Source organism: Dipteris shenzhenensis, unplaced genomic scaffold (genome assembly GCF_047967505.1).
Source record: "Dipteris shenzhenensis isolate YYH24624 ecotype China unplaced genomic scaffold, Dip_SZ_1.0 scaf0261, whole genome shotgun sequence".
Classification (NCBI taxonomy): Eukaryota; Viridiplantae; Streptophyta; class Polypodiopsida; order Gleicheniales; family Dipteridaceae; genus Dipteris; species Dipteris shenzhenensis.
Window position 1 is genome coordinate 19048 of NW_028239567.1, and position 9238 is coordinate 28285.

Consider the following 9238-nt stretch of genomic DNA (forward strand, 5'->3'; position numbering starts at 1 on the left):
ATATCTATCTATATAGCGGGATCCATATGTGGGTGGGGAAATCAACGAAGAATCAGCGAATCGCTACGTAATAAAGCTGTTCGGAATGTTCCCCCCCGTCTTGAATCTCAGAATTATTGCTACCCGTAATATAAGAAATTTAGGTAGATGTAATTCATGATGTGGAAGATCATTCAGTTACCCCTGATACAGGAATCCAATGAGAATTCTGACTATCGATACATCTCTCCGCAGGGGGAGATATTCCAATGAATTCTCGTATGAAAAGATTTCAGCTAACTCCCAGCTACGGGTTTCTCTCGTATCATTCCGATCCATCTCCCGCTTCTTAACCAGGAGGTAAGACGGACTATATGGTTCTCATTTAATCTATCGAGACGGGAGTTTGTTTCTCTCGTCCGACATCAAGGAAAAGTGGCCTCCCCCCACCCCCCCCCACCCACCCGCCATTAATCACCCGAATGATTCGGGAGCGAAAAGCTTCCGAATGGTATTGAGTATTGGTAGAATAAATATCAGGAAGTGTCTCTTCCATCGTGAAATAGACGAGTAAAGTGAAGATACGGATCATAAATATCTGTATGTACGCGTGTCCTACTCAATTCACCAAATAGATAGATTGCTGAAAATTGGTGCTTCTCCCACTCCTTCCTGTACTTCTCCAGTGGGCAGGACATGCGGGAGGAAACACCAGCACCACATAAAGAGATCCAATAGATGCCGTTGATTGTTCAATTGGAAGGAATCTAGCTGGGATAAAGTTCCGGATCAGGATTCATCGACGTAGCGAACGGGTTGATGGAGTCTCGGAAGAAGAGAAAGGGTTACCCACTTTCTGAAGAATCACGAAATCAATTTCGTTGTATCGGTACTCTATCCATATCCATCCGCTTGGGGGAACGAGACGGAGTAGAAAAGTACCCTCGACGGGACCTAGGAATATTGTTACCATGCCAGAGAGATTCCGACAAATTCTTATTCAGAAGGGGCAGTGATATGGTAGTTTCATTTCCTACACCACGACCCTATCATGTCATGAAATAGAAGGGCACCCAAAATGGTTGGAAGAGTTGAATAGGAGAATAACTATGACCATCGCCATTGGAAAATCCTCCAAGGAATCGAAAGATTTGTTTGATAGTATGGACGATTGGCTACGAAGGGATCGTTTCGTATTTGTAGGTTGGTCCGGTCTATTACTTTTCCCCACCGCTTATTTCTCCCTAGGCGGTTGGTTCACCGGCACAACCTTCGTCACCTCGTGGTATACTCATGGATTAGCTAGTTCCTACTTGGAAGGTTGCAATTTTCTGACTGCCGCAGTTTCCACCCCTGCAAATAGTCTCGCTCATTCCTTGCTTCTACTGTGGGGTCCGGAAGCACAGGGAGACTTCACCCGTTGGTGCCAATTAGGGGGTCTATGGACCTTTGTTGCTCTTCACGGTTCCTTCGCTTTGATAGGTTTCATGTTACGTCAATTCGAACTTGCTAGGTCCGTACAATTACGTCCCCATAATGCAATAGCGTTCTCTGCTCCCATTGCTGTTTCTGTTTCTGTATTCCTAATCTACCCGTTAGGGCAATCCGGTTGGTTTTTTGCACCCAGCTTCGGTGTAGCAGCTATCTCTCGATTCATTCTCTTTTTCCAGGGTTTTCACAACTGGACGTTGAACCCGTTTCATATGATGGGAGTCGCCGGAGTCCTTGGTGCTGCTCTTTCGTGTGCCATTCATGGCGCCACGGTGGAAAACACCTTATTTGAAGACGGTGATGGCGCAAATACATTCCGTGCTTTTAACCCAACTCAATCCGAAGAGACCTATTCAATGGTTACCGCTAATCGTTTCTGGTCCCAAATATTCGGTGTCGCTTTCTCCAACAAACGTTGGTTGCATTTCTTTATGTTATTCGTGCCAGTAACTGGATTATGGATGAGTGCTATCGGAGTAGTTGGTCTCGCTTTGAATTCGCGTGCTTATGACTTCGTTTCCCAAGAAATTCGTGCGGCGGAAGATCCTGAGTTTGAAACTTTCTACACAAAGAACATTCTGTCGAATGAGGGTATTCGTGCCTGGATGGCAGCTCAGGATCAGCCTCATGAAAACCTTGTATTCCCCGAGGAGGTCTTACCCCGTGGAAACGCTCTTTAACGAAACTCTGTCTCTGGGTGGTCGCGATCAGGAAACCACAGGTTTCGCTTGGTGGGCCGGTAACGCTCGACTGATCAATCTGTCTGGTAAATTACTCGGTGCCCATGTAGCTCATGCTGGCTTGATCGTGTTTCGGGCTGGAGCCATGAATTTGTTTGAAGTGGCTCACTTCGTTCCGGAGAAGCCTATGTATGAACAGGGGTTAATTCTACTTCCCCACCTAGCTACCCTAGGTTGGGGAGTGGGTCCCGGTGGGGAAGTCGTCGATACCTTTCCCTATTTTGTTTCTGGAGTCCTTCATTTGATATCTTCCGCGGTTCTAGGGTTCGGGGGTATTTATCACGCTCTCATTGGCCCCGAGACTTCAGAAGAGTCCTTCCCATTTTTCGGCTATATATGGAAGGACAAAAATAAGATGACTACTATATTGGGTATTCATCTAATCTTGTTAGGAGCCGGCGCCTTCCTCCTAGTATTCAAAGCGTTATATTTCGGAGGCTTGTATGACACATGGGCCCCGTTGGGCCCCGGGAGGTGGGGATGTACGGAAGATTACGAATCTCACTTTAAGCCCGAGTGTCATATTTGGTTACTTACTCAAATCCCCCCTTTGGTGGAGAGGGTTGGATTGTAAGTGTCGATAACCTAGAAGATATTATTGGGGGACATGTCTGGCTGGGATCCATCTGTATCTCCGGGGGGATCTGGCACATATTGACCAAACCATTTGCTTGGGCCCGTCGCGCTTTTGTGTGGTCCGGAGAGGCTTACCCGTCCTATAGCTTAGGAGCACTTGCTATTTTTGGTTTTACTGCTTGTTGTTTCGTTCGGTTCAATAACACGGCATATCCTAGTGAATTCTATGGTCCTACCGGTCCAGAGGCTTCTCAAGCTCAAGCTTTTACTTTTCTTGTCAGGGACCAGCGTCTCGGCGCCAACATAGGTTCCGCTCAAGGACCTACTGGTTTGGGTAAATACCTGATGCGTTCCCCCACGGGAGAAATCATATTTGGAGGCGAAACAATGCGTTTCTGGGACCTTCGTGCTCCTTGGTTGGAGCCACTGAGAGGCCCCAACGGTTTGGATTTGAGTAAGTTGAAAAGAGATATACAACCCTGGCAGGAGCGACGCTCCGCGGAGTATATGACTCATGCACCTCTGGGTTCCTTAAATTCCGTAGGTGGAGTAGCTACTGAGATAAATGCCGTGAACTATGTATCTCCCCGAAGTTGGTTGGCTACTTCCCATTTCGTTCTAGGATTTTTCTTTTTTGTGGGTCATTTATGGCATGCGGGAAGAGCCCGTGCGGCGGCAGCCGGGTTTGAGAAGGGAATTGACCGTGATACCGAACCCGTTCTTTCCATGACACCATTAAATTAGGACAAATTGCTGAGATATTAATGGAAAGTTATTACTTGGTAGTATTAGTACCTACCATACCAGACAAATTTCCATTTTCTACTGGTGGTTCTTTGCGGAACCGGGACACAGCTCATACATAAACTAACCCCCCAGTGGGGTTAGTTCGATACGTCGGTATATACCCAGCAGTAACCTTTACCTCGCGGATGAGGGAAGGCGAGGTGTAACTCACTGTTCATTTCTATAGGGTTCCGGGAAACCACAAGTTTCGGTAGCATTTGCACTTATGTCTACAAATCACCCCCCTGGAGGGGGTGATTTGGCGATGACGACTCATCTCCGTAAGCTAATTTGAAGCTAATTTGAATCCTCACCAGTTGTATCTGGTGGAACGTACCCATCCCGCAAATGGGTGGGTAATTGACCTTTGATCATCCCGATAAGTCAATCGATAGAACTGGTATTTTAAATACCTCTAGTTAACATCAGATCTCTCATATTTGTTTGTTTCCTATCCCTCGAACCCTGATAGGGAAAGTATTGACACGGGACCTGGGCCTGGAGATGCGGCGCATGAACCGGGGCGGAGGAGGAATACCCCAGACTGCTTCAGAAGATTCCTCTCATCTATCATTATTAAGAATAGGCTCCCCTCGGGGACATTGGCATTTTTTGGAAAATACTAGGTGGTTCTTTTAGACCACCGATAGACCACTAATACCCCCTCCCGTCGGGTCCGGTACTGAATCAATTGAGGAGAGAGAGGGATTCGAACCCTCGATAGCGTTTCAGCACTATGCCAGTTTTCAAGACTGGAGCCATAAACCACTCGACCACCTCTCCTAGAAAGCTCTTCTCCAATTCTTCGGAGATCTTGTCGATCTTGATACACATGTATTGTATCGAGATTCACCCCTATTACGAAAGATATGAGATGATGGTTTCGTATGATTTACTATGAAATCAATATAGGATCATTCCAAATAATCAATTCTTACTCCTACTTGATGGATTATCAAGAGATTCGAAAGAGACATTGGATTCCGGGGTACTGAACTAGAAGGATTCTTGTTCCGGTCCAAAATCCTCCGGTCTCGGTATGGTGTAAGTCCCACCGGATGGGGATCAGATGGTACAAATCCTCTACTTCTGATACGTCGAGAGTCCTAACTACGACTATTGCTTTCCAATTGGCTTTATTCACATTAATCGCCATTTCATTCCTACTAGTAATTGGTGTACCTGTCGTGCTTGCTTCCCCCAATGGTTGGTCAAGCAACAAAAATGTCGTCTTTTCAGGGGCTTCCTTATGGATCGGATTAGTTTTCCTAGTGGGTATACTTAATTCCTTCATATCCCAGAGATTCAATGTATCGGTAATTCTGGCCCCCTCCTCACGATTCATAATGGCGAGTGGGGAGAGAGAATCAATAATAATTACGGTCTACGGAATCGACACTTCCTCCTCGGGGGGGGGGGGCTCTCCGTCCACGAGGGAAAATCCCGAGACGAGGTGGATGGATTAGGTGTGTTGACTAGAGGAGTTACCACATATATAGTTATTCAATATAGAACGGGGTGGCATATCACGCGGATATAGTTGAATGGTAAAATATCTCCTTGCCAAGGAGAGGACGCGGGTTCGATTCCCGCTATCCGCCGACCCGACTTTCTTGCCCCGCTTCCACCCCCGGCAGTAGCCCCCGGGATAGTTCAGACCGGTGGAGAGAATATTTTTGAGCTTCAGGAGTGAGATATTCCCAATTGAGGAAGTCATAACCGAGTGATTTGAGGCGTAGATTTCCAATCTGGGTTTTCCCTCGAGGGGAAACAGAACATTGAATGAACCAAAAGCAATGGAGAAGCCTATATACTTACTGATGCTGCTGGTAATTACCAATTATTATTGGGATACATAAGTTCATCGGTGAAAGAAATAATCGTCCATGGAAATATGGATTGGGTGAAGCTTTTCAACTGCCTCACTTCACTTCGGAGAATTGCAAGGTTTAAGTCTCAGCGTTACCTCTATGCCGTGTTCGACTTCCTACACATCTAGGAAGCAGTCGACCTAGAGGTTGTGGGAGATGCCACATGCGGTTCCGCATATAGGTATGCATCGAGCGGGATTTTGCGATAAGGATTCGGAGAGGTATTCCAATTCCCCATCCATTGGATGTTGTATTCGGGGGGGATTCGGGAGAATCAGATTGACGATTTATAGATAATCTCTTATTATCTGAAGAGTGATTGGGCCCCCATCGTCTAGAGGCCTAGGACACCTCTCTTTCAAGGAGGCGGAATTCCCCTGGGGGTACTTATACTCATCTCGCAGAAGCACTACGGACGTTATGGCTTCTCTTGCCCTCGTACCTTCTCAGGGTGGCGGGAGGGGCCCAGATTGAAAACATCAATAAACTCCTTTCATTTACACTTCCGAGACCGATTCTGTTTTCAAGTACTTCCAAGCCCGGTCTAAATCTATGGGTCGATGCCCGAGTGGCTAATGGGGACGGACTGTAAATCCGCTGGCAACGCCTACGCTGGTTCGAATCCAGCTCGACCCAGAAACCGCGGAGTTACTTCATTATAATTTGTATATCTCGACTGAGTTATTTGAAATGACTCAATAAAATGTAGCGGGATTGACGGGTCTCGAACCCGCAACTTCCGCCTTGACAGGGCGGTGCTCTAACCGATTGAACTACAATCCCAGCAATTAATTAAAGTCTATGTACTGGGTGCTTAGGAGTCAATGCTCTATCTCCCCATCCACGGTGAATCCGACAAACCATTTTTACTCGAATCCCGTTTCGGATATACAGATGCAGGAGATATTAACCCCGAAAGCCCCAATTGTCTTGATTCTTCGAGGAGACGAGACATCCGCCTCGCGCCAGTTCCACATGCCCGCGCTTACTATGGATATTCACTACGAGTATTCAAATGAGCTTATTTGCGGGGCTAATCTCTAGCCACGTCAACCCATAGGCGAGAGAGGGAAGGGGAGGAGGGGAAATTATTCCAGTCATTGATTTTTCCATCCATAGATTCCCACCCACAGTGCTTCTAGATTCGTTTGCTGCCACAGAAAGATGCGGTGACTAACCCCTCTTCTCTGTCTCTCTTCTCTGTCTCAGTAAGAATATAAAAAAGGGGGGGGCAAGTTCTTGCCGAAGAAGCGTAAACAATCGACTACTCTTAAAATTTTCTTTCGTGATATACTATGTAATTGATATCAGAGATTTGACCAGACCGAGTTAATTTTTTTCTATCCCGATTATCAGATCCACTCTAGTAGAGTTGGATGACTCACAATATCACGATAAAGTTCAGGAGTCTCTCCTAATGGGGTCACTCAAGTTACTCCTCAAATCAATTTGAACCACTAATATGGAAGTAAATATCCTCGCATTCATAGCTACTGCACTCTTTATTCCAATACCTACAGCTTTTCTACCTATTCCTTACATTCAAACGGCTGCTCAGAACAATTAATCCGAGAACCTGGTCTATTGTTTCGCCGCGGATGGTAGTAAGTAGATAAGGGAAGGTTGAATATACGTCCCGGGGTAGGGGATGAAATAGGATGCTACTCCGCGTGAAGTAGCAACTCGGTTGCCAGTAAACTACTAATTTTTACTCCCCCAATTTGAATTCCACAGTCCCATCCCAATTAAAATCTGGATAGATAGATGATCTACATAGATAGACCCATCTATCTATCGATCGGGAGGTCCATCTCACTCATCCTTTTTATTATGATTTCCATGGAACCAGGTCCCGGTGCAATAGTCGGAATCGGGCTAGTAGTGATAGGTGTATTCCTGTATGTCTCCGCAAAGAGGGAACCTAATGTATCTAGAGGTGTGGTCCCAAATGTACCCGTGCAACATCTCTGCGATTTTCAGCATATCTCTACCCGGGGGATGTGAAACTTGAACTGGTGTCGGTAGTAATGAATCCCAATAGGAATCAATCCATGACTAAACTGATTCAATATGTTTCTCCATACTTCGAAAACTAGGGGGGGGGAGGGGATTGGCGGGTTCCAATATCTCTCTCCCCTGTGATATCTTTGGTTCTAGCCTCCCCCCTCTGGAGGGGAGATCTATATGTACATATGGATTTATGGGTAACCAATGGAGTCAGACATGAGTCTAAAGATCCTATTTTTACGGAACGGGGTGGATCGGGTGCATAAAGAACAAACCGGATTGAAATTTGAAACGTGGAGAGATTTTTCTATCTATCCATTGATTCGGATATATCAAGATTATCTATCTATTTCCCGATTCAATCCGGTGAAAGAGGATCCGGGAAGTTCGACAGAAGAAACTGACGTGGATGAGAAGTGAGAGATAACACCTCGCTCCAACTACTGGTCCTGCTTAAGCCACAACGAAATGAAAAAATCACCCATGGTTTTTTGGGGGGGGGGGGGCGCATTACCCAATCCATAGATTCCCAACCTATCCCGATACTACGACTTTTTCCTTTCCTCCATTGGATTATTATGCGGAGGAATTCTTATCTTTCAAGGTTGGCGCTTAGATCCGATTCTACTATTATCTGAAATACTTTTAAGTGGAACTGCAATATTTCCTATTGCTGAAAATTTATATCTACGTAGAGAAGAGATCGAGGCATTTGATGAATCTAACCAGCGGATATCCAATAGGGGTCGTTTGGAAACTACCTGGTTGACTCCCCCTCCCGGGAGAGAAGATTCCTACAGAGAGTTGAGATTGGGGGGGGGGGGTGAATTCTCCCATAAATGGAAGGGAATTAGTTATACCATATGTGTTTCCTACGAAGAAGCAAGAGATTCTAGAGGGGGTCGAATCGTTGGGCCCCACCCCAACGATTCACATCTCCCGGATTCTACTATACTAGGAGGAGTAGTGTAAAATTACTCACTGCGATCCACTTCTTCCCCGAACCACAGGTGAAAGAGAGAATGTAGGAGTCACCATCGGAGCAGCCCAAGCAATACTAACCATATCCGTGGTCGTAATTCCTATCCCTTCAATTCAATTCTATTGAATTCCTTTTCCTCCAACTACTGGGTGCTTATATGGATGAACCCGAATCGAAGTCAGTAACATATCGTACATGGGAATCAATTTCTGTTTCATATGATACCCGAGTGGGAGGAGGTAATAAGAGTGCGGATCCGTCCACCAATATATTTTATAATGTTACCAAGTCCCAATCCCCGAGGGGTTGTCAATCCATATAATTTACTCCTCGATTCCTGATACACTAAGATCAGGATTGCCTATCCGTGGCATATCCGGATACATCTAGCGTGATAGGCCATAATATACTATGGAGCATCTCGATTTGTGTCCGGGTCTGGCGCGGTAGTCAATCCCGAAATCGTCGAAATTATTGATACTGGCACAACAAGGCGACACCCAGATTCGAACTGGGGGATGAAGGATTTGCAGTCCTTTGTCTTACCACTTGACTATATCGCCCTTCTTTCACCTGCATCGAGGCACATGATTGATAGATGGGGGACTCGATATTAAGTATACCACTGAATGGGAATATTAGCAAGCTGCTCATTTTTCTGTATCGGATTGAGCTCGTAAGTATGTCGGATACTAGAAACCTTTTCTCCCCATCCAATCAATTTGATGGGTTAGGAAACCTTGCTGCCCACCCCCCCCACTTCCACACACATCCTTTTTATACTATGCATCCCCAGGCAGCCAACA

The 9238-nt window shown here is 45.9% G+C and overlaps 2 non-coding genes across 2 annotated transcripts; one reads left to right on the forward strand and one right to left on the reverse strand.

Annotated features, from left to right (window-relative positions):
* Window positions 1–4266: 4266 nt before the first annotated feature.
* TRNAS-UGA (transfer RNA serine (anticodon UGA)) lies at window positions 4267–4355 on the reverse strand. The gene has a single exon. It is a non-coding gene; the product is annotated as a tRNA-Ser (tRNA).
* Window positions 4356–5102: 747 nt separating this feature from the next.
* On the forward strand, window positions 5103–5173 carry TRNAG-GCC (transfer RNA glycine (anticodon GCC)). Its single transcript has one exon. It is a non-coding gene; the product is annotated as a tRNA-Gly (tRNA).
* The last annotated feature ends 4065 nt before the right edge of the window (window positions 5174–9238 follow it).